This window comes from Pseudopipra pipra, chromosome 7 (assembly GCF_036250125.1).
Source record: "Pseudopipra pipra isolate bDixPip1 chromosome 7, bDixPip1.hap1, whole genome shotgun sequence".
Taxonomy (NCBI): domain Eukaryota; kingdom Metazoa; phylum Chordata; class Aves; order Passeriformes; family Pipridae; genus Pseudopipra; species Pseudopipra pipra.
The window spans coordinates 5648243-5669180 of NC_087555.1; the positions used below are offsets into that span (position 1 = coordinate 5648243).

The window sequence follows — 20938 nt, forward strand, 5'->3', positions numbered from 1 at the left end:
TGCAGAAGGATCCTGTGAGAGTCACTACTGAAAGCTTTACTGAAATCTCAAAAGATTACATCAGCTGGCTTCCTGTGATCAGCTAGGTGGGTTACCTTGTCAGAGAAGGAAATCAGGTTTGATAAGCAGGACTTTCCTCTCATGAAGCCTTGCTGGCTGTGACTGATGACAGTGTAGTCTGAGGTGTTTTTCAGTATGTCCCAGAATAATCTTCTCCATAACTTTACTGGGTACTAAAGTCAGACTGACAGGCCTGTAGTTTCTGGGGTCCTCCTTCTCACCCTTCTTGAAGATCAGGACAACATTAGCCAGCTTCCAGTCAGCTGCGACCTCTCTGGATTCCCAAGACTGCTCAAAAAACATCGAGAGAGGTTGTGCAATGATATCAGCAGCTCTTTGAGGATTCTGGGATGAATCCCATCAGGCCCCATAGGTTTGTAGGCATCCAGCTGGAGCAGCAGGTCCCACACAATTTCAGGGTTGACCGAGAGTTGATCATTCTCACAGTCATGGTCCTCCAGCTTAGGGCACTGAGACCCCTTGGTCCATCATCTGTGTTGAAGACAGAGGCAAAGAAAGCATTAAACACCTCTGCCTTGTCTCTGCCCCTGTCTGTGAGGTGACCAACCCCATCCTGTAACAAGCTGATGATATTTTTACACCGCCATTTACCATTAATACACTTGAAAAATCTCCTTTTATTGTCCCCCATATTTCTGGCAGCTTCCACTCCAGTTGAGCTTTGGCCACATAAATTTTCTCCCTACAATAGCAAGCTGCATCTCTGAGTTCTTCCCATGTCACTTGGCCTTGCTACCACTGGGCATACACCATCCTTTTTTTCCTTATTGCTTCTCTTATTTCCAAGAGAAGGTCCCTGCTCAGCCAAGCTGGCCTTCTGCCTCACCTGGTTGACTTCCAACATTTGGGAATTGCCTGCTCCTGTGCCCTCAGGAGGTGATGTTTGAAAAGTGACCAGCACTGATGCACCCCAGCACATGCAAAAACATTTTTCCAGGGCATCTTACTTACTAATTCCCTGGGCAGCCTGAAGTCTGCTCTCCTCATGTTCAGACTTGAGGTTTTGCTGGCACTTTTCCTCCTGTCAACAGACATTTTAAACTCAATCATTTCGTGGTCGCTGTGGCCAAGACAGCCGTGAATCTCCATTTCTCTCATGAGATCCACTCTGTTGAAAAACAGCTCATCAAGGAGAACATTTTTCTGAGTCGGCTCCCTTACGGCCTGGTCCATAAAGTTGTCATCCATCTATTTTATGGTTTGGGCTGATGTGTGAAACGGTGGAAAAAGAAATATTTGATTTTTTTTAACTCAAATGTCCCTAGAAAAGAGACACCAGACATAATGTATCTTTGCTGGTAAACTGAACCAAAATGATGTAAATACCTCCGAACGTGAGGTTTTAGATCTACCAAACTGAATGTTGTAACTGTTCTTTCTTTGGTGTTTAAGGTAAGAAAAAACCAGAGTTTGACATTTTGCTCATCAAACTAACATCCCATTTCTTGTCACTGATAGCAGGTGGTGCAGGAACTTAAAAATCAAACTCTTCTTTCCCAGAAACCCTTCTCTGAGGCCTTCTGTCTCAATGCAATCAAACTATAGTTTAATTCACCTCCTTTTAAAAAACTTTTGTTTCCTGCTAAATAGAGCAGTCAAAGGAAGTGGGAAAAAAACAGCTGGTTTGGGCTGTATTGTAGAATTTATCACACTCTGTCTACTCTTATAATTTGTTTTTGGTTTTGTCCAAATTTGCAGTGTGTTTAGTTATGTGCTCAGGTCAGGGCATAGCCAGGCCAGAACCTGTAATGTCAGTTTGAGTGTGGATCATCACACCTTTGCTGCACAGCACTCTGGGAGTGTCTTGGCTTGCCCCGATGGGATGTCTCACCTTCCTTAACAAGGGTGCAGGTCTAGGCCTCCTGAGCATCCACTGGTACCACCCTCTCCCTGCTTCCAGGGACTTTTAGGAAGTCCCTGTTTTCCCCCAGTGCTTTGGTCTCCCGAGCGAACAACACTCGGATCTCCTGTGAGGGATCAAGGCTGTATTTTCACAGCCGCCGGCACAGCACAGACCTGCTCCATCACCAGCATTTCTAAGAACTGTGACAGTAGCATTATATATTAATAAAATGAAAGGATTTCAGGCCAGATTTTGGTCCTGTAGGGCTTGGTAAGGATGCCTGACCTCAGTGGATCAGCAACTCACAGCAGCTGAGGGCATGACCTATCTCTCTGCACTTTCACTCTCTGCTGTATTAACTTGATTCAGAGAGGCAATGATTATGGTTTGGGGTCTGTTATCTAAACTTGAGGCAGAGGACAACAGCAAGGATGCATTTATGGTTAATTTTATACAGTGCCTTGACCAATGAAAATTTGAAGTCTGTTGCCCCTTGTAATTGATGTACACTCTCTCTCAGACCTTTAAAATCAGGAATGTTCTTCTGTGATTACAAAGGGCAGTAGGAAAGTGGATTAAATTTCTTAAAGATTCTACTGGTGTTCTATATTTTACTTTTCTAGTTTAATTAATGTATTTAGTCAAAAAGAGTTGTAAAAGCAATCCTTGAAATATTTTCCAAAGCACATATAAACGTTTAAGAAACAAAAATAAAAGAACCTGGACCTTATGATGTAATGTGCAAGATGTTTTAACTCTGAAAGAGTATTTGAAAAAGCAAGGCCTTTTAAAATTCTGTGTTAGCAAGGTAATCCATGGCAATTACAACTACAGAAGATATTGAGCTACCCACACACATTGGTGCTTTACTCAGCAAAATGCAGCAAATGAGACCACTTCAGCTTCCAGAGCTCTTATGAATGCTGTGTTGTTTAAAAAAAAAAAAAAATAAGCAGGAGTAGGAGCATTGTTTGATCAGAATGGTGAACATTTGGGCTGTCCCTTGGAGTGGTTGCTGATGCAAAGTCCAAGCAGAGGTAACAGGTGAATTTAGGGAAGGGAAGCTATCATTAGTGGTTTCATTTAACGTGGAGATTAATACCCTCATTTTCTATTCCTTTCTCATGAAATTAAAACTGTTATAAAATCAAATAATCTGTTTTTAAGAGATGAAAAAGTAGTGGAGTTCAGTGAAGTTCGGGGCACATATAAGCATAAAAGAGGAGGTGGTGAATGTCTCAGAGTAATGTGCAGAAGGACACAGTGTAGTACAGACAGAGGAAAGTATTTATTGGTTTCTTGACCCTAGATCTGACTCAGTAGAAATGTCTTGGCTAAATATGTGCTTGCTTCTGTGTATGTGTTTTTAATTAAATCTTTTCTGATTTTATTCCTCCTTGCAGTTGTTAATCAAAGACTGTTATCACTGGAAAAATGGAGGTCAGTGACTTAAGAGCATCTTGCAAAAAAGATTTGGAGGTGAGTGAAATTAAATGGATATCTGAATCAGACTTTTTTCCTATATGGACTGAAAACTGAAAACTCATGAGGTTACCTGTAGCCATGTTTGGGATTTTCCAAAGCAGCAGGATCCATAATGTTGGGAACAGACATAGAATTTGAGGGCTCTGTGACAACTCATGGAGATTGTCCTTGGTATTGGGGCTCCATTGTGCAATCCCATTCCCTGGGCCTGAAAGCTTTTGTCTCTATTCTCTGACTTACCAGTGAGATCACCTGATTAAAGAGCCAAATGGTTTTCTTTCAACTGAGTGAATCTTAAATACTTGGAGCTAGGCTGAGCTTCAGGTCCTGCTGGCTCAGCGGTTACAAGGACAAAAAATGAGAGAATATATTGTCAGCTGGATTGGGGCAGAGCAAAGGTTCCTGTCTGGACTGCAGCTCTCTGGGGTCAGAGATGGGGAAATTGTGACTTTGTGGAAAGTCATGAGTGGGAGACTGTGATCCAAATCCCTTTTTGCTGGCTAAAGGCTGCAGAATCTGAGTGATGTTGCATCCATCTAGGATGTAAATTGTTACTGGAAAAAAAAATACTGTGCCTCTTAGAGAATGCTAAAGGCAAGTGTAAAAATGAGTAAAGGTAATCAGTAATTTAGCGAGAGTTTAGTGAGAGATGAGCACTGTGGGTTCTGGCCTCTAACCCCAGCCAGTATATTCCTTCAGGAGAGTCCCCCTGCCCTGCAGCAACATCTCTCCGGTCTGACTCCCTTACACTATCCTCTTTTACCCAGAGCTACTTTTTGGGAAGAAAACAAATTAATTCTTCAAGCAGAAAGCCAAAATGTGGAGCCATTTCAGAGTTTGTACTGTGTTGTATAGGAGGATTACTGCTGGGTGTATGTCACCAACTAATGTTTATGCTTTGTTTTTAAATTTGGTTTTCTGTGTGTGCGAGCAAGCTGTGACTGTTGGGTTGTTGGCTTTGGGTTACAGCTTTGGGAGACAGGGGCCTCTGTGAGCAGGGGGTGTGCTTGTTGTTCTGGATATAGTTTGTTTTTAAGAAGAAATTATCCTCAGGAGAGCCAAGAACGGGTGTGGACTGAATTTTCTTCAATAAAAGATTTGCTTGCATGCAGTTGAAACTGTATGAGTTGATATATTCATGTGACACCTTCATGTCTGCATGAAGGATGCCCTGCTGTATTTCTGTTCTGGGAACTGTGTCTGCTACTAGCTGGAAGAAAGACAGTACTGATAATAAAAAGATATATGAAACTGGCTTAAATGAGGTCAGGCTTAGCCTATAAATTCAGATATGAATTAAAAGCAAAATTTTGAGTATTTTAGGGTGTTCAGACCTATGGTTTTCCCAAGAAAGCTCTGTTGGTGCCCTACCATGAGTGCTGTAATAAAGCAAACATCAAGGGCCTAAATTTTTAAAAATGCCCTCCCTCTGTCCTCTCAGCTTTACTACTTAAAAACCTTTCCCTGTTTAAAAGCTTCTCAAGTGAGGGTCTCAAAACATCTGAAAAAAAAGTGAAGTAGTAAAATTTTGTTATGATTTGGTTGTTTAAGTAACCTCTAACTTTAATGATATTGCAGTCAGTGCTCTGTTTTTTTATCTCTGACTGCTGATTCTCCAGACTCAGTAACTGCTGATTGGTGCAATTTGTGGCTCTTGTGCATTTTTGTGCAGAAAAACAGCAGTTCAGATTCTGCATATCTCATGTCTGTGTATTGTGGATTGAAAAATTAACACAGCTTTCCACTCACTAAATGCTGTCATCACCATCTAGTTGTCAGAGTGGTTTAAGTCTGTTATTGGAATAGGAAACATGCAAAAGTGTTATTAAGAATCCAGCATCTCTAAAGACTTAGACAGAACAAATGTAATGAGTCAAAGGCATTTGATTTTTGAATACAGCCTTCACAAATACACCTCTCAAACACCACTTTGCTGCAAATCTGTAACTCGTTGCGAAGCACAAACTTCAAATCTCTCTCTGAGTGATAAAAGAAAAAGAACAAAAAAGATTATCAAATCTAGCACATGGTAGGTAAATGATAGGTGATTTTTAAGGTGTTTGATGGAAGAAATCCTGTTCATCAAAGCCTGCAGGTGTGTAGTCTGGCCCAATATGGGCTAAATGGGATCACATCAAAAGATAGTGTTTCTCCTTACATGACACTTTGTGAAAGTGTAGGTACTTTTTATAAAGATCTCTCAGAGGGTTATCAGTAATGACTGCGGGAAGGGCCACATTTTAATCAATAGTTGTTGGGTCCTTAAACCTGTCTGTTTAGTCTCCCACAGGACTCAGTTGTCTGCAAAGTCCCTTAGTCATTCATGAACCCTTTAGAGAGAGATTGCCCACTGTCTCAAAATCACCTCCTGCTTTTGCCTTTTTTTTTTTCCTAAGGATCTTTGGGTGCTTTAACAAATCAGTTGTGGTTATTAGCCATGACATCATATTCATCCTGTTACTAATATTCATGGACTGAGCCTGTTCCTACAAGCCCTGGTTGCCATGGTCTTCCTCTCCTGTTGCAACTTCCTTAAAGGTCCTTCTGTCATTAATTTAGCAAGAGTGGTAGTCCTTTAGGCCACCTTTAAAAAAGATTCAGTAAGTGAAGTCCTTAGGTACTGTGAAAGATGCAGTTGTTAGGGAGATGAAGAATAGGAGAGGAATAATCTCCATTAGAATCCAAACCTTCTCTGCACAGGCTCCTTCCTACTATGGAGCTGCTCACTGCACTCTCCTGTGTAGCAGAGCTGCACTTCTGGGAAATTGAGTCTGAATTTTTTCAGAGCCTGTTGCATTACAACAGGAGAAAAAAAATCAGTGTCCATAGAAAGCATGCAGCTGAGGAAATGGCCTTTGCAGACTCTGGTAGCCCTTCTTTATGGTATAAAGCTTGAAAAGAAGTGTGCAGGGTTCTGCCTGTCTGAAGCATTTCCAGTGCAGTTTGTATTTCTGTTGTCTGCATGTACAATACCAGGCATAGTTTGTAAGTTTGGTGGGAAGGGTTTACCACTGAAAGGTTGTAAAAAAAAAAAGGATTCATAAGGATTCTGTCCTCTCTTGTGAACTTGCCAGCTTTGTGATCAATGTGCTTTACCGCTCTGCTGCATGCCGCAGTAATTTACAAACATTGGGATTACTCATTTGACTAAAGCCAATCAATTTTTGCCAGATGAAACAAAAGAAATGAGTGGGTTTAGGCTGATCCCTGTAAAAAGGAGAAGATAAATCTCTGTGCAGAGCCCCTGGGTTACCTCAGCAGGGCAGAGGGCTGGAGCTGTAGCATTGGGTCCTGCCCCTGAGAAGGAAGCAGCCAAAGGGCATTGCTCCTGGTGGTGGTTCTCTTCAAGAAGCATAGTGAAACCACTTTCCTCTCCTTATTTATATTACAGCTAAAGAGCAGGCAGCTGTTATCATTTTTCTTTCTTCTGGTAAATAACTGGCTAAAAAGCTTGCTATCAGTCTGTCCTGTTTTTTCTACGTATTTTCTTGATTGCTTAGTGATGTTTAGTATTCTTCATTCCTCTGTCATTTGATCTGTTGGGTGATAATAGCAGACATCAAAAGCGAGGATTTTGTCTTAGAAACCCTACTGAGGACAGCACAGGCTTGATGTGGCAGAAGCAATAGGCTCTGCATCTGCTGGTATCAGCAAAGTAATGATGGAGATAATTCTGTTTTCTCTACTGGGTAAGTTGTTTGTTTGTTTTGTTTGGGTTTTTTTGGGCTGTAACATTCTCCCCCCTCCATATTTCTCTCCAGTTGTACAGCTCTTTGGACAAGGGCCATCACTGAATTGTGCAGAGGACAGAGATCATATGCTGAGACATTTTGGTAGAGCTTAACCATTAATGTGTACATGGCCTCGGGTCATAATTAAGGAGTCTTAGTCCTCCTTTTTTAGCAAACCACCCTGTACAAGCAATAAGACTTAAACCCACACTCAGCATTCATCACAGGCATGGGAGTTGTGCTGTACAGGGCTTGATTCTCTTTCTGATGGCAATTGCAGGTCCAGATATATAATAGATCTAAAAGAAGGTGGGCTCTGGAGCTGGTGGGTGCCCAGAGGAAGGCAGGGCAGAGGTGGTGTGTGCTGTGCCCACGTGTATAGGAACTGAGAGAGGGGACAGCCTGCTGGCACATCCCGGGCAGTGGCATCCAGCCTCACTGGTGATAGGTGACAGGTCCCTCCCTGGGCCCTGGGGCAGGTATCCCTGCAGGGTGCTTAGACCCTGCAGGTGCCTTGTTTGCAGACTAATGCAGATTAGGGGTCAGAAGTGCCTCGTCTACTGATGCTCTCTCCCAGTCTGTGGGGTTATGTGTCATCCAAAAAGCCTTCCTCAGGCCAAACATGCTGCACTGCCTGGGAGTTAGGTACTGAGGCGAGAGACACTGTCATCCTCTCCTCCCTGGAAGTATCAGGGTTTGGGAGGGGATGGGAGGGCCCAGGGGCTTCTAGAAAGCAGCTGCATGGCAGAGAATGTCCGTCGCTAATCCCAGCTGTAGCCAAAGTGTCAGAGTTTGACACCTATCTTCTGTTTTTAGAAAACCAAAAGATTAAAAATTGGGGTTTTTTTTCTGTTTTTAGAAAATTGTCCAGATTTCTGACATGTTCCCTGAGAGTTACACCCTGGTTTTTTGTGGCATTCTTAGAAGTAGCCTCTCCCTACCTCCTGTTTCACTCTGTATAGGTTGAAAACCATCACTTGCAGTGCTACTGCATGTGAGAAAAGTACTTCTTCTCAAGCAAAAACAAGAGGCTGCAGGCTTGAGACTACAACGTGGCCTACTTACAGTCTGTACTCCCTTGAAATTCAGTGTTTTATAGACTTGGTCAGTAATTAAAACAGCCCCAGCACATCAGTGTTAACGGCAGCTTACTTCCCCAGATCAATCCCTTTCAATTCCATGCTGTTTTACAATGATTCTTGTGGTTCCTACAGATTTATGAGTTCAAATCCTTTTCCAAAACACATTAAAAGCTGAACTCAGCCTGGGTGAAGGTAGTTCCCACCAGAGTTTTTAGGAAGCACATTGCTTTAACTTAGAGGCCTGTCTGCAGGAAGATACCACAAAGTGTTTCGCCAGATGCTTGTAATACTAAAAACACCGTGGGCAGAGTTCTAGCAATATAATCATGTTTTAGGATGGTCATTTCTCTTCTTGTTCCAGGTAGAGGGTACAATCAGACCAATTTACTGCTTGTTTTCTTCTTTCCATCAGCAAGTGCTGTTGGCCCAAAGTACCCCTTTGGTAGGCTCGCAGTGGTCAGTCCCCACCATGTGATAGGTAAGCTCAGGCTGCCTACCAAAAATCATGGGGCTGAAGGCAGCAAATACTGAGCCCCAACACCTCTGACATGATTGCTCAGCATAGGGTCACATGTGGTGCCCCCATTTTACAGCTTGGTTTAGCTTTGATGGAACTTTGGGCAATATGATGTGTTCCACATTTGAGAAGTCACCTTCTGCCCTGAGCTTTGAAAGCTGGTTGGCAGCTACCTGTAACACATAACATGCTTCTCAGCACTGCACCTCTCTCTGCCATGACTCACTGGAGTCTTGAGTCCAAATCAGAGGCTGATCAGTCAGGGCCAATTGTGAAATGGTCATGTTGATGCTGCAATAAAAAAAAAAAACAAACCTGGTGTGGATTATCATACAGCAGGAGACACTGACTGCAAATGACAAACAGCCAAGGAAAAATCACTTTTATCCACTGTATGGATTTTGTTTAGGATGCTAAAGGTGTCTAGTGAAATGCTGGATGTTGCCATGACAGTTACCAGGATTTATGTAATCCTTTCTAGAATGTCTGCATTTAGTTTCTTATATATAGTAGGATTTAAAATAATATATCACTGCCTTTTTGATTTGTTTATTTGCCTATTCCAGAGTGGTAACACTGTTTCAATTCCCAAAGAAACCCAGTGGCTAGCTCACTTCATTGGAGAGAAGGTGTTTGGAGAAGGCCCTTTTGCTCTCCATCTGTCTCCTTAGTCTGTGGCAATCCAGCCCACACCCCTGGCCAAGATGTGGCAAAACATAATCCAGCTCCTTCATTAACAAATGTCTTAACAGGGGAACTGAGATGCAGGCAGTCCTCTCAGGGATCTCATTCCCTGGGGCTGCATCAGTGTTTCTGTTTGTCCCATCTGCTGCCAGGACTGTTGTCTCCCCTTGCATGGTGGAGCGGATGTCTGCCGCTAATTGCTGGGGACCTCATTTGCTTTAGGGCTGGGAAATCATCTCTCTGGGACACTGAAAAGTGCTGCCTCAAAGGCAAGTGTGGATTTTTTCACTCTCTGAAAGGCTCAAAGCCTGCTGAGGACTCAGATGGCCATGTTCTGGTAATTTTAAAGGGAACTGGGAGAGCAGGACAGACTCTTTCTGGCAGCTTTGAATGTCTGTGCTGAAAACTGAGGAGTCTTGCTAATGAAATATCTTACATTTGTTGGCATGGAAAATGAGAACCTTATTTTTTTAACTAATATTATTTGACTAACATAGCACGTGCTTCCAAGCTGCTTTGTTTCTAAATACCCCAAAAATGGGAAATTTCCTAGGAATTAGAGTGAGTTTCTCCGAAGTTTTCATGTCCTTCATATTTTTTCAGCCTATTTCCTACCTCCTTTCAGGCCCGTGTTCTTTGCCAAACTCATCCCTAAGACTTTCTCTGTCTCATTGTGCTGTAGTAGGACAGCTGTTTAACAGGCATGAGGTTTGTTTGTGGGAAAAGCTAAAACACTTTCCTGGCATAGGAGAAATCTCTGCCACAAGGAGTTAAAAAACTGAGACTAGAAAGCCTGGACTAAGAAGATAACAGACCATTAGTGGTTCGGGTATACAGCCTGGATGACCAGATAATACTCTTCCCATAAGCATAAACCTTGTGTTTGACCTGGGGCAGGTCATGTGGATCCAAACAGTCAAAGAAATGCAGGCAGCAGTAATTTGGGCATCATGTAACCCCACCTCTCCCTGTGAGATAACTCTGCTCCCACTTCCATGGAGCACTTAAAAAATAAATGCATTACAGACATTAAGACCTCCTGATACTTGCAACAAGACATGGACTAAATGCATTAGCAGGGATCAGCCAAAGGGAAGCTCCTGCATGAAGGATCGTCATTTGTTGCAAGATGGAATCAAATTTTAAAACAAAAAGAGTAGTGGTTACACTGAGAGCTCATTCGCAAAGCAAATTGGTATGTGCTGAACCTCTGCTGCCACAGCAAAGCAACTTCCTCAGCCTGACCTTCCTCCTCTGAGCTGAAGGCATTCATACCACATCAGCAGGCCTGGAAAGGAGGAGGAGATTGCACAAAAGGGGCAGGAGTACAAAGCACAAAGTTCAAATAAGACGTGAAAATTTACAAGAAATGCTAGGGAGGGAGATGCAAAGGTAACCAGTAATTTTAATCTGTGAAAGGGATTTGTGAGATGCTCAAGTATATAACCCAATGCTGTATGTTCAGCACAGGTCAGGTTTTATTCTGCAGCCATCTGTCTTTCTGTGCTTGCCTCACTGAGTTTTGGTGAGTGCATTGCTGCATGCTGTGCAAATCAGCCTGGAATTGCCTGTGTGTCCAACTGAAAATGACCCACACAAACAATGGCATTGTCTTTTCCAGCTAAGTGTACTACCTATGGTTTGAATTTGCATGGCCTGCAAGATACCCATTTCTTTATCAGGCAACTTTGGTTCAGCGTGAATATGGTTAAATAAAGGCCAAATATCAGGGAGTGAATACATTAATTTCCTGTGATACAGTCTCTCCTGCAAACCTCTGGTGGGGAATGATGGACAAAACTGGCCACAGAATTGAGTAGTAAGGGACTACTTAGCCCAAGTGGAATGGTACCGTAAACAGGTCCAAGACTAATGCTGTGCTTTTTATATAAGAAATTGCACCTTTTACATAAGAATTGCACCCCTAGGACTGCAAGGATGAGCATGCAGGAGGTGTATCAGGATTTCAGTGTTCCTTTGAGCTTCCAAAGGCAACATAATATTGGCTGGGGAGACAGTGACTGTGGTGAGCAGCCTGGGGGAGGATGTGAAATTGTCACTGAAAACAAGTATTTCTGATACACTGTTCCTTCTTGCCCTCTATTCAACAGCTCTGAGAATGAAAGGGTTTTAAGTGATATCCTGGTCTATAAGAATTGATTAAACATTTATTAAAACATCTGATAAGCATGTATTACTCCTTCCTAAAGTATTTATTAAGGAACTGCTCGAGCACTGTGTGACTGTGTTACAGTTGCAGTCCATGTACTCCAGCAGAGTTCTTTGGGATTTAAAGATGCACAGGCAACAAAAAGTCTTATTATATTATAGCCCTATAGATCTTCCTTGTTTTTTCCACTCTATATGACTCTGGTTAGCAGAAGAGGGTGGTTAAGAAAAACATATCTGCAGCAAACAGCCTCTCAGATGGCATCCCATGAAAGGGCCTTCAGTTCTTGTTTCAATGAACCATGAAATTTCATATTATCTCGTGTATGTGCAATGAATAAAATAATATTTTGGGGTATGGTGTATTTAAAAGGGTTAAAAGCAACTAGAAAATCAAACTCATTTTTTCATAGGTGATGTAGGTTGCATTTCTACCTTACGTTTATGAAATAGGTTATTTTTGGCATGCTGACTGTGCACTTTTATTCCAAATCACTTCATCTTGTATTAGGAACCTTTGAAATATCTGTTGGCAAAACCTGATGATGGAAGCCATGTGCTTGAAGCAGAAATTTGAAGAACAAAAACTGGGGGCATTTCCAAGAGATGATAAGGTGTTAGAACCTACAGCTTTCCACAAGGAGGAACAAGTAGGTAATGAGACCTCTCTGAGGACTGATCATCACTGCTTTAACATTGCAGACCCAATGTCAGCATGGCATAAGCCATGAACTGTGTAGCCTGATGAAACCAAGAACACCCTGCCCATGTCTCGTGCCTCTGGGAATCCTCTGCTTCTGTTGGCACCAAAGAGTGGGTTGATTTGAAATGATTGCCTTTCCTTGAGCTTCATTGTGACTAACAGCAGAACAAACTGCCGCTTCCTTTGTGAAAACTGTGGTTTTAGTTGTGATGGATATTTGCATGGACAAAGTGCCCTTCAACACAAGTTTTTCTGTCCATCTGATGGGCAACATGTAGTTCAGGGGTGAGAATATCCAGTTCCTAGTAGATGAAATCCTGGCACCTGCCCAGCCTGCTACAGGACTCTTAACCTGGGTTGGTCCTAAACTCCATCCCCTTTCCATCCTTTCTTCCTTCTCACTGGTGATTGCCTTCTGGAGGCTCTGAAACAGTACCCCTCTTTACCCTTTCCCATGAAAAAACTCTACCTGCATGTCTGCTGGATTCACAGGGGCAATCTCCAGCTAGTGTGTGGTGCCATTGGTTTCAGAGGGCAGCAATATATCACCCTGGGCTCTCCCTGTCCATAAATAGGTGCTCCTCTTGCATAGGAGCACAGTGGTACAGGTGGGTTGAGGTACCACTTCTCTGTCACACCACCATAGGAGCTGCTGCAGAGAGACCTCAACTTAAGGATACAAGGAAAAATGTGTCACTTGCTCCCTTAGAATTTTGCCTTGATCTTTAACAGAGACTAGACTAAACTTAGATTTTTTTTTTTAAATAATTGCTATAATGTGGAATAATCTACCAACCCAGAATTCTGTGTTGGTGTTACAACTGAGTCAGTCAAGCAAAGTTTAAAAAAACCCAAACAAGTAGAGAAATTGAAAAAGTAAGCCAGTCCCCTTTTTATTGCAAACATGTTCTCTTCAACATTTTCATCTAAATGACAGGGATACGTAAGATCTGAACTGCACAGGAAACAGGCATCCATTCCCTAAAGGATTCCCTTCCTTGCTATGCTTGAAATTACTGTATGGGAAAAATCTGCAATGGTGCTGCCAGGGCCATGCACAGCTCTGCAGGCACAGAGCAGCTTGGCTTACTGCACACACAGGCCATGCCTGGGTGCAGGTATGCCTGGCAAAGTGGAGGTGAGAAGCATGTCCTGGTTTGTACATCCTCACCCTGCATGGACTGGGGTTGTCAGGAGTCACCCCTGCTCCTTTTGGGCAAGAGGTGAAAGTCAGTCAGTTATAATTAGATCTTCTTTAGATCTTGGCACAGTAAAGCTTGATTTATTGAGCATGAAGGTGTGTGAATTTACACAGAAGTTAATTCTTGAACTTACACTTTGACTTTATTCCTGTATTTCTCTTTGAGTTTTTTCTACAAAAATACACCTGAAACCTGAAATCCAAAGGATTTATGGTTTTAAGTCATTAACAATAAAAGTTGTTAGTGTGCTGAATGCACTCTGTGATGAGGTTAGCAGTGAAATGTTCACAGGTTTGCAGTATTATTATTTGAATCTTTATTCAGGTAGCTCACTGAGGAAGCATTCCTAATATGCATAAATTTCCAGAGCAACCTATATAAAAATGAAAAAAAAAGTTGGAAGCAGAAGTAATTAAACTGATAGTTAAACCCACTCTGAAGGAACTGTGGTGTGCAGAAAGTCACATAGCTTTTTTTTTAGGAGTTTTCCTTTTGTTGCTTTCTTTCAAGTGATTTCAAAGACTTTTCAAAAGGAAGATTAGTGCTCTTCCTGAAAGTGCACCCTTAGGAAAACTGCAAAACAATATATCCCTGGCCTTCCTTGCTGGATCTGCCCATGTGGAGACTGTTGGGGCTTCAGGCATGACAGTCACAGTGGGATGTGAAGAAACTGGGGAGTTTCTTTGACTGTAAGGACTTGCTGTGCTCTCAAAGAAAAAAAAAAAAAGCATCAGTAAAGCAGGAAGAAGAGCTAATAGCATTTGTAGGGGAGATTTACAGAGTACAAATTAGCCATTGTGCCTAATATCTCATTTGATTTTGTTGTCATGCACTACTTTTCAGTATTGTTAATGCTGGTACCAAAGAGGAAATAAATGAAAACAAAGATGCAAAGGGAACATTTAGGAATGGATTAATACAGTTGCCTCCAGAGCTGAGGCTGTTCTTATACTTCAAAACTGCAAAAAGTACCTGAAGTTTTCTTTTTTTTCTCTTCTTCTACAAGGTCATTCAGGCTCCCCTCTATTTTTTAAATCTCCTCTATGTATGAGTGAGCAGATAATTGCTTGATCAATACAGGGTAGTGCAGCTCTTCCTGGAGTGAACTGTAAAGAAACTGGTGGGATTTTTCTTCCCTTGCAGTCAAATGTTTTGCATTGAACTAAGACTTTTTTATCCCTTTTGGTGCAAAAGAAGTGAAGAAGTGGTTAGAGGGAAACCACAAAACCTTTAGCAGCCTCTCATGCCACTGAGCTAAAAAAGTATGAATGTTAAGTGATCAGAACCCGTAGTTTCTTTCCCAATGAAGTGTCAGTGCTTCCTGGTATTCCTGCAGGACCCATGCACAAAGATTTGCAGCAAATGTTAAAATGAGGGCTGGGAGGTGACAAGCACCAAAAAAGAGTGGTGGTTTTTTCCCTTTACTTGGAGGAAGAGGGGAGGAAGATGATCCCTCTCACTTCTGGACTACACATGCTATTCTAGAGTCAGACATCAATCCAGAAAAACACCCCAGCAGGTGATATTACATAGCTCATGTTCATAGTGGCAGGAATATGTGCACTGTGAGCTGAGCATGGGCTTGGCTCTCTGGCTTTACTCAGGCTGTTATAAATTGAAAAAAATGTACAAGTAGAGCTTTACAGAGCTTTTGCTGAGCTGAGTTTGGAACCAGAACTAGATAGCTTAGCAGTTTGTCTTGAATTTATCTATTATATATTTTTGAGATAGTTTTACATTATTTCGTGTCATAATGTAATAGAATTGAGGTATTTTTATTTTCAGCTCTCAGCAGAGAATTGAAATTTAGTGATGATTGAAATGTTTTAGTAGTAGCTGCCCAAAAGTGTTTTAAAAGGAATTATATAAATAGTATAACGTTTTATTCCACTGAAACATGCCAATAATGGCCATGTATATTTTGTAGAATGCACATATAAATATGAAAGTGAAAGAGAACCATGGCATTCTGAAACTCGTAATCTTTGGATGTATTTGTTGTCAGTCTGTATTGGAAAGAAAACAAATGCTGACATATCCAAATATTCTGTGGAAATCCTGTAATCTTACCAAGTATATTGGTTAAAAAGGACAGCAAAAGAGAAAAATTAGAACTGTAACATGCCCAAAGTGTTGGTAATAATAATGGGGGATCTAAAGACACAGGTGAGGATAGCAGTTTAGACATGGTTAAAGATAGAGATTCTGTTGCCTGGCAAAGAGTGTAAAATAGCATTAAGGACAGGAATTCAGTGTCCAAGATGAGAGTTTGAGGATCTGCATGTCCCAGGGTCTCTAACTCTCAAAATGTCCCCAAGAGAGGTTTTTAAGAGCATGGGGCATTGTCTGAAGAGCAGAACCCATTTCAGCAAGTTGTCCTTTTCAGTTCAGTTCAATATGAGGACTCACAGGAGAAACATATTAGAAGAAAGATTAGTGATCTTTTCTTGCTTCCAGACTTCTGAATGAAAATTGAGGTAATTTACAAATTAACCTGATTTCTTGCATCCAGCTGCCCTCCTCAAAGAGAAGAGAGTGGCTCTCATCACAAGGAGCTTTCCCCTGTTCAGTGGAATGTGTCCACATTGGAGGTATAAAAGCAATTCATTGTCTTAATTTGTGCCTCAGAGGAAAGAACACAGGTGCCTTTCCCAGCTTGGAGGGTTCAAAGATTGTGTATATGCTGGGATCCAATTTATGGCTCTGATCTGTGCTGTATTAATGAGTAGTTGCACTCTGGTGATAGTAGCATAATTTAATAATGCCCAGTGTAAGTGCTGAAAAGGGCATTACTGGAGGGTGTTTGTAGGCTGATGGCTTCTGCCTGGAAGTCTCAGGGTGCTGTGTGGCAAGACCTGAGTTTCAAAGATGAGCTGTAAGAGGAAGGGGTGCAATTATTATGAACACAGGAGTTAAGAAGACAAGTGCTCCCTTCCCATTCAGTGCTTCCTTGCTTGCTTTCTGAACTGTTTTTCTTCTTCAGTATTAAAAATTAATCACCTCAGGATTCAACAGTTTTATCTGAACTTCATATCTTTCCACCTGATAGACAGCAAATAGTGGTCAAAACAGGAATAAAAGGATTAATTTGAATTGCAGTGGAGTTTCTCATGCATTCCTTCACCTGGAATTTCATCAGGGATCTGATTGAAAACTGAGTGAGCTAAAATGAAACACTTCACTGGACCTTGTCTCAAGTGTTGTCAGTATTACACTCTAGGAAGACATTCAAAGCCTGAGTGCTAGGACGATGTGGAGGAGTGCTGTAGAAATTGGAGAGGTAGGCCACTTAGCATCTGTGCCATGATTATTTCTTGTGATAAAGTTTAAAAAAAAGAAAAAGAATTTTTTTTTTTTCCTCAGTTGTCCCTTTGCTCTGAAGGTAGGCAGGCATAATTCAGCCAGGGAAGGGATAGACACTGAAGGCTACTGTGGCAGGGTTAGCCCATGCTGCTAAGACCTAAAATTCAATCAGAATGCATACAATGCAAGCTATCAAGCTATCATGCAAGATCAACTGCTGGAGCCAGGTTGTTGTCTTGGTGTTAATTATGCTAAAACCATCCTGATTCAACAGACTTTGAGCACACATCCTGCTTTTGAAACAGGATTTGACAGTTAAGCTAATAGTTGACCTGTAAATATGTGACTAGCAGTCAATCACTTTATACTATAAAAGTCCAGTCCCCTCTCATGCAGTCAGGGTCTTCTGACATAACCCTTCTTGGGGTGTATGTGTGGAGATTCCTCCCTTGGCTAGGGACACCCTCCAAGGATACTTCTCGAGGTTGAGAGAAAGAGATCTCCCCAGAAGCATTGGTCTGCATGAGTTACATCAGTCTCTACTCAAGAATTATTTCATTTTTGCTAGCTTTAATATAATTGTTTCAATAATTGCTTCGATATAGCACACTATCCCATCTTATACTATACTACTAGTAGTTTTAGCGTTTATATTCTGTAGTAAATAATTACAATTAAGATCTTTTGTCTGAGCATTTGTAATAAGAAATGATTCATTTTATATAAACATTCTCATTTTGCCAGTCATTAAAACCTGCAGGACAAAGGTGGTTCAGTCACACCTCTGTAATTTCTTAAATTTAAACCACTGACATAATCTGAGGCTAAGATTGGATTCAGCTGCACCCAGACTCCTCTCTAAGAAGGGGTTTAAAAAGCAAGGAAGTCCTTTCTGCACCTTGTGAGCCAGCAGTAGGGCTTTTTTAATCAATTTTGTCTAAACCTTCCACTCCACTCATGACAGCTACAGAAAGTTGCAAGCATTTTTTTTCTCTGCAGAAATGTAAATATACTGCATCTCTACATTACGTGTCCCAGAGCTCTCAAAAACCTGTGTTTCCATCCTTTACAGCTCCTTTTTTTGGCCATCTCTTGACCTCCACTCTTGCCCAGGGCTTCCTGCCTGTTCTTGGGAGTGCATGGAGAGGTGATGCCTGCGTGGAGGTTGCTGCAGCTGGGGAGCCAGGTGGAGGTCCCTGGCAGTGACTTGTCAACCTAGGACACCTTGCATGGTCTGTACTGGCTCTAGGAAGGCTGTGGTGCTTGTGTCTCATGAAGCAGCTGCTACCTCCCCATCCTCTCCTTTCCCACAAACCCAAAGTCAGTGCAGCTGCAGCCAGTGGAAATAAGTTTTATCAGCTGAGGCCAGCTGGAAGTCTGGCCTTGTACCAGACAACCCTGGTATAACTCAGACTGCTTTCCTTTCTTCCCAGCCCTGCCTCCATGCATTAGTAGCTGTAAAGCACAGCTATGGGCAGCAGCAAATCTTCCCATAATTTCTGCCTTCCAGAGCCAGGTAACTGCCCAGGTTTCTAATCATCTCTTTCTCCCCCTCTTTCTTGCTGTCTTTTAGGGACAGGTAACACTAATACTACACATTACATGTCCTCCTCACAGCTAGGTAACTAATGATTGCCATTATGTCTCTGCCAGAACTAGATAACTGCAATACTCTTCATGATATATCTGTCTTAAAGGCAGCAACACTAGTGCTCTAAATTATGTACCTTCTTCCTTTTTTCTCTCTCAGGCAGGTGTATTGTTATGCTCATCTTTATGTGTCTTTCCTGGAGCTGTAATAGTTTTCCTTGTATCTCCTCAGAGCTTATTATTATAATGTTCCTTACTGTATATTCCAGAATCGTAAGCAGATATTTTTGAGTCCCCTCTGTAGTATTTTACCTTCTGTATTTCTTACAATTTGAGTAATTAAAATAGTGTCCTTAGGTTAACAGCTTTCAGAAGGATTGTTCTTTTCCTCTCAGAAGCTGTCTCGGGGTTGGTAGTGTCCTGTAAAGAGACCTCTGCCCGGGGCTGGCTTGTGCCTTTTGCCTTTTGGATTTTAGCAGTACTTTACTGAGAAGCCACCACAATTGTGAGTGCCTCTGTGGCAGATGCTGAGAGGGACTTGGTCTCTCCTGGTACTTGGGGCCCACCTTCACAAATCAAGTTGTCATACATGTCTGCTTGTTCGTGTCCAGCATTTTGCAAATCGAGATGCTGAGTTCCTCAGAGGAACAGACTGTTCTGTCACAGTGCCCATAACCCTTACTCCTGATTTTGATTTCAGTCATCTTTCTTTGTTCATAATATAAAATCTGCTGTGCGTGGGTAACTGAGGCAAGCTTCACAAACTCAGCTATGACTCCTTGATTATTATCAGGAATTATCTTTTTGGATTTCAGTGTTAACTCTACATTTTTCTTCTGACAGTACAATATCTTCTGTGAGGCCCTGGAGCAGAAATAATTACTGTGTTTTAGGTTATCTTCCTCCATGCTGTGCGTATACTAAACAGGTTAACAAACCAGTAGCTGGTGATCAATTTGTGTAAAATAAGTCCAAGCAGCAAGCCTAACCTGAAAATCATTTGATAAACTATTCAGTAAATGTATCTGCATAATAGCACACAGAAATAAATTGGAACTTGTTTGAGAGCAGAAAAGGAGGGCTACATTTGCAGCATGGTTCAGAGACTGTAAATCAAATCAAACCAATTTTGTCTCTGTTCCAGCTTTTATTAGAGAATCAAAATTCAGATCAGTCTCATGAAAAGATTTCCTTGTACTGCTCAAATCTCAGAAGTAAGCCTGACTCTACTTGCAGGTGAACACTGCCTCTAAACAAAAAATTCAACCGCTGCCTGCCCATATCGTCAGCATCAAATAGCTGAAAAGTAAAATGCATTTCAAGAAACATTTTGTTTGAATTTTGAGATGAACTGGAGTAGAAGCTGCTTAGAAAAGCAATGTGATGTTGCTCCAGGTTAGGGGCATAACATATGGAGAGCTCTTAAACTTCATGGGAATTTAGTAGGTATAGCTGAAGTGGGTAATTTCAGGAGTGCAGCAATAGAAGTTGATGCAGGCCCGTGAATAATATTACATCCAAGAACTGCGTTATTAAATTGCCACCTTACTGACTGGCATGGAAAAGAACCACAGAGGGAATCAGTCAGCAGTATGAAGGTCTAATCACGGCAAGCCAGTGAAAATGGAGGACATTCTGCAATTTGGAAAGAAACTGCAAAGTTCATTGCAAAGAGCACTACATTTAGGGGAAGGGCTAGAAGCAAAGCTATTCTAAGTGAAGTGGCCTTCTGCTTAGATGAGAAAGATAGGCTGGCAATATTTTTTCATATAAAAGAAAATTGAATTCTTAGCCAGAAGAGAGGAAAAAAATGTTGGAATCTAGTGTGACTGTGAAATTCCCTCTGTGGTAATCCTATCTGGAGACCATCAGCCACAGGAGGCTTTATCTGTCATGGCCTGACAAGGAGAATTTCCAAAGCAAAATTTGCAAAGGAGTCAACAGAGGTGATTGCTGTCAGCTGAAAAGTCCATCAGCTGTTGTAAAAACGGATCTGGGGTGGTGCTGATTACCTTATGTGGCAACAGTTCATAAGCCAAGGGCAGGAGGTATTGGGTGTAAATTGCTGTTGATTGCTGCAGGTGTAAAATCAGCCCTCATAAAGAGCTTGAAAGCGATAGGTAAGTACACACTGCCCAAAGGGTTTGCTTTTCTCTGTCTCTTGTTTCTTGGATTAAATGGCTTTATTTCTCATTTCCTCGGCTATAAAACAGGTATGTGGGCAATTCTGCCTTTGTCATATGTGGGGGGTGATGGGCAGTGAAAGGCTACCAGATTGCATTGGAACTTTACATGTTCAGTGTTCAATTTATCAGATTGACCCAGGGAATGAGTATTAATGTGGTTTCTGCAGCACAGTTTGCACAGCCCATCCCAGGCTGGTTTTAGGCTCTCTGGAAACTAAACAAACCATGAGTTCACCAGCAGTGGTGGCCCAAAGATCTGTGGTACACAGAACCAAACCAGCAAGGTTCCCTGTCTCAGATTAAGCCTTTTTATGTGACACTCCCCCCCAAAAAATCCATACCTAGGACTTGTTGTGTTGCAT

General features: G+C 41.8%; 1 long non-coding RNA gene across 2 annotated transcripts in view; it reads left to right on the top strand.

Moving 5' to 3' along the window:
- LOC135417559 (uncharacterized) overlaps nucleotides 1-20938 on the top strand; it is a 119587-nt gene that overhangs the window by 54182 nt on the left and 44467 nt on the right. For both annotated transcript variants that reach the window (XR_010432104.1, XR_010432103.1), the window contains one exon: nucleotides 3328-3403. This is a non-coding gene — a long non-coding RNA (uncharacterized LOC135417559). The remainder of the gene's footprint in view (nucleotides 1-3327; nucleotides 3404-20938) is intronic.